Below are 5,364 nucleotides of genomic sequence, written 5' to 3'. Positions count from 1 at the left end.
TGCCCTCAAATGATTCTTCTAATTTCTTCCATGCCTCATGAGCTCTCTCAATGTTCTTGATTTGCTCAAATGTTCTCTCATCCAAAGCATCATGGATGGCACTAAGAGCAATGTCATTGTTTTGGAGTAGCAATTCTTCGGCGGCGGTGGGAGCCTTTTCATCTTCTATCTCAATTTTTGTTTCTACCACCTTCTAAATCTTCCTATTGATTGACTTGATATATGTTGTCATCTTAGCCTTCCAAAAAGGATAGTTGGAGCCATCGAATTGGGGTGGCTTCTTGGTGTTGTTGATTTGAGCCATTTTAACACCGAAGGTTGTTAAGCCTCAAATAATGGTGACCTCGGCTCCGATACCACTTGAAAGGTCCTAATGGCTAGAGGGGGGTGAATAGCCTAATAAAAATTTCTACAACAACACTTAACCAAATGGTTAGACAATTATGAGGCGAAGCAGGTATTACGCTAGCCTACTCAAAATGCAAGCCACCTACCACAATTCTAGTTTAGATAGTGTCAATTTACACAAGAGCTATGACACTGCCCTATGTTAGTGTGCTCTCAAAGACTAACTAAAGAGCCACACCAACCAAGCATGCAAGCTCTCACAATTAGCTACACTAAAGAGCTTGTCAACTAGTTTGCGGTAAAGTAAAGAGAGTGATCAAGAAGGTTATACCGCTGTGTAGATGAAAGAACCAATCAATCATGAAGATGAATAACAATGAAGACCAATCACCTCAGAGTCAATGATGAACATAATGATTTTTACTGAGGTTCACTTGCTTGCCGGCAAGCTAGTCCTTGTTGTGGCGATTCACTCACTTGGAGGTTCACGCGCTAATTGGCTTCACACGCCAAACCCTCAATAGGGTGCTGCACAACCAATACAAGATGAGGATCACACAAGCCACGAGCAATCCACTAGAGTACCTTTTGGTGCTTCGCCAGGGAAAGGTCAAGAACCCCTCACAATCACCACGATCGGAGCCGGAGACAATCACCACCCTCCACTCAACGATCCTCGCTGCTCCAAGCCATCTAGGTGGCGGCAACCACCAAGAGTAACAAGCGAAATCCACAGTGAAACACGAACACCAAGTGTCTCTAGATGTAATCACTCAAGCAATGCACTTGGATCACTCCCAATCTCACAAAGATGATGAATCAATGATGGAGATGAGTGGGAGGACTTTGGCTAAGCTCATAAGGTTGCTATGTCAATGAAAGTGGCCAAAGATATGAGCCATAGCCGGCCATGGGGCTTAAATAGAAGCCCCCATGAAATAGAGCCGTTGTACCCCTTCACTGGGCACACTGCGCTCTGACCGGACGCACCGGTCCAACTGACCGGACCCTGGACACAGCATCCGGTCCACTGATGGATGCCACGTGTCACTAGCTTCAAACGTTGTTCGTCAGATTTTAACGGCTACGAAGCTGACCGGATGCTCCGGCAAAACTAACCGGACCCTGGAGCCTCAGCGTACGGTCGAGTACAGTAAGGGTTTAAAACCGGTTTTCCTCGACCGAACGCGTCCGGTCCACCTCGATCGGACACAGCCCAGCGTCCGGTGGTAAACCCTAGCCACTGTATCGCCAAGTCAGCGCGATCAGACGCAGGCAGGCAGCGTCCGATGCATTTGGATCCAGCGTCCGGTCACTTGACCAACGCGGGCATCTCCTCCGTTCTCTTCACCCTTGCTCAAGTGTGCTAACCACCAAGTGTATCACCTTGTGCACATGTGTTAGCATATTTTTACAAATATTTTTAAGGGTGTTAGCACTCCACTAGATCATAAATGCATATGCAATGAGTTAGAGCATCTAGTGGTACTTTGATAACCGCATTCCGATACAAGTTTTACCCCTCTTAATAGTACGGCTATCAAACCTAAATGTGATCACACTCTCTAAGTGTCTTGATCACCAAAACAAAACAGCTCCTATGGTTTATACCTTTGCCTTGAGCTTTTCGTTTTTCTCATTCTTCCATTCAAGTTTAAGCCCTTGATCATCACCATGCCATCACCATTGCCATGCTATGATCTTCATTAGCTTCTCTACTTAAAGTGTGCTACCTATCTCATGATCATTTGATAAACTAGGTTAGCACTTAGGGTTTCATCAATTCACCAAAATCAAACAAGAGCTTTCAGCGGGGTGATCGGACGCTCCGGTCATATTGACCGGACGCTGGACCTCAGCATCCGGTCACGTCCGGTCACGCGATGCGTGCCACGTGTCCCCTCTCTTCAAATGTTGACCGTCCGATCTCAACGGTCAAGTGATGACCGGACGCAGCAGCTCAAAGTGACCGGACCCTGAGCCCCAGCGTCCGGTCGTTTCCAGTAAGCATGCAGAGACGACTTTTCACGACCGGAAGCGTCCGGTCATGCTCGACCGGACTCACCCAGTGTCCGGTCACACGGTGACTCTTCTGTGTGTTGCCACATCAGCCGGACCGGACTCAACCTGTCAGCGTCCGGTCACCAAGTGACCTAGCGTCCGATCAAAGACCGACGCCAGCGTCTTTGCTGTATCATTGACTGGACGCACCGGTCCCACTGAGACCAGCGTCCGGTCACTGCGTGACCAGCGTGACTAACTTCTTTTTAACTCTATCTTCTTCACCCTTGCTCAAATGTGCCAACCACAAGTGTATCACCTTGTGCACATCTGTTAGCATATTTTCTCAAACATTTTCATGGGTGTTAGCACTCCACTAGATCCTAAATGCATATGCAATGAGTTAGAGCATCTAGTGACACTTTGATAACCGCATTTCGATACGAGTTTCACCCCTCTTAATAGTAGGCTATCGATCCTAAATGTGATCACACTCGCTAAGTGTCTTGATCACCAAAACAAAATGGCTCCTACCATTTATACCTTTGCCTTGAGCCTTTTATTTTTTCTCTTTCTTCTTTTTAAGTCGAAGCACTTGATCATCACCATGGTATCATCATCATCATGTCATGGTCTTCATTTGCTTTACCACTTGGAATGTGCTACCTATCTCATGATCACTTGATAAACTTGGTTAGCACTTAGGGTTTCATCAATTCACTAAAACCAAACTAGAGCTTTCAGGTGCACACATGGGGAGAGCACACGATTGGGTAGTCACCATGTCCCCCGTATGTTTGAGATAATTCCCAAATGTACGTACAGTGAGAACATACGAGGCAAATGGCTGGAGGAGATGCTGGGGCACCTCCAGTGTGAAAAGCGAACCACATGCGATCTAGAAAAAACAAACCCAACTAAACAGTCTGTTCGTTTGTTGGTTTCAGCCAGGACTTATCAGCTATGGTATAGTGTTTTTCTCTTACAACAAATCAACACCAACCAGACTTATCAGTCCAGAAACCAACCAGCGAAGTCCGAGTCGAACACGGCTAAACCACCTGTTTGCTTGTTGGTGGGATATAAGAGCATGCGCGGCTGCTTTCCATGGACGCAGCGGCCGAGTCGATTAAAATAATCCGCTCGGTTCGGATGTTCTGCGAAGTCCGATTTTAACTCTGATGACCTCGGTTCGACTGGTGCAATGACGATTCGTTTGCCGTAGACCACAGTTCGATTTGGAAGTAGACTTGAGCTACTCTTATATCTCACCAAACCTATTCAAACAACTAAGTCGATTAGTTAGCAGAAAAGAAAACTCACAACAAATGAACTACTTAGAGCATCTCCAAGAGCTCCTTGAGAAACTTGTCAAGTCAGATTATATCAAGTCTCCAAATTAAATAGGGAACTTTACTTCTTTCGTTCTAAACATAGCGTATATCTAGTTGTACAGTAAAAGCCAAAATACCAATACTCAAGCATTTTTTTTAGAGTTAAATGCACCACAGGCCCCTGAACTTGTAAGCGTGTGTCATATAGGTCCCTGAACTTGGAAAATACATTTCTGGCCTCCTAAACTTGTTAAGTGGTACACATAGGCCCCTGAACTTTGAAAATGCATTTATGGTCCCCTAAACTTGTCAAGTGGTACACCACAGGCCTCTAAACAGTAACTTTTGCTGCATCATATAGCCTGATGAATGCCCTGCTGCTCTGTACCGTATATATATATATGACTGTGTATACGGAGCGTTGCAAATGGATTTCTAAAAAAGTTTTAGAAAAATAGCAAAAGTTACTGTTCAGGGGCCTGTGGTGTACCACTTGACAAGGTTAGGGGGCCAGAAATGCATTTTCAAAGTTCGGGGGCCTATGTGTACCACTTAACAAGTTTAGGGAGCCAGAAATGCATTTTCCAAGTTCAGAGACCTATGTGACACACGCTTACAAGTTCAGGGGCCTGTGGTGCATTTAACTCTTTTTTTTATCCTTTTAGCAGGGCTTCAAACAGCTTTAGCTTATTGCTATAGTGTTAATACTATTTATTTGAAGGCATAAGTGTTAATAATATTTACTATAAACTTGGTTAAATTTGAGCTAGTTTGACCGACATGCATCCTATAATTGCATTCTTTTGTGTACTGAGGGAGTAACAACATGTATGTTTAACTCATACATGCAACAATTTTATTTCTAACAAAGTCCCACAGCAACGCGCGGAGTCTTCTTCTAGTTTATATAAGCCGGCAGCATGGATGCAAGTTCAAACTATTTTGGGTCATTGGGCAAATGAACTAGAATGGTATTTTCGTAGTTTGAGAAAAGTAGAAAAATAAACTAGAATGGCATTTGACTATAATTTGTTAGCTGACAAAAAACACTATTGCCTACCCACTTGCATACCTAGCCGGCAGGTTCCGGATCTTAGAGTATCTCCAAAGCATTGATTAAAACGTTTTGTAATGCTAAATATGGCTATTATTGACAAAAAAACACGACTCCAACATATTGTGTAAACGCCTCTCTAAATTTAGTAGCTGTCTATTCCTAAAGATTCGATCACTAGATTTGGACGACGAGAGTCGCTGGCTATTCGACCTTTTCCCACACGGCGCATCATCAAAGAATACTGCTCGTCACGCTAGCCAACTGCTGCACCGGCATGTGCTTGCGTGGCCGCCGCCAGTGCCGGGCCTAGCTAGCGTGGCGCTGGCGGTGTGCACCAGCTGCAGTCTGCACCCTCGAGGCCCTATTTGGAATGGAATATTTTCATATGAAAAGTGCAGGAAACAAAACCATAGGAAAGTTTGGAAGGAAAGGTGTTTGGATAAGGATTTGTCAATTCCTTTCACGTGGAATACTAGCCCAGGCATGTGATTTCAAAGGGAAAAAAAAAGAATCCAGTCTCATCTCTTGGTTTGGTTTCCTTCACAAAGTCCGAGAAAATAACATACTTAATTCTGCCATTAGTGTGTACGCTCTTTGAATACCAGGTAATCAACTTGTTCGCTT

The sequence above is a fragment of the Miscanthus floridulus genome, chromosome 18, assembly GCF_019320115.1.
Source record: "Miscanthus floridulus cultivar M001 chromosome 18, ASM1932011v1, whole genome shotgun sequence".
Classification (NCBI taxonomy): domain Eukaryota; kingdom Viridiplantae; phylum Streptophyta; class Magnoliopsida; order Poales; family Poaceae; genus Miscanthus; species Miscanthus floridulus.
This window is presented reverse-complemented; position numbering follows the sequence as displayed.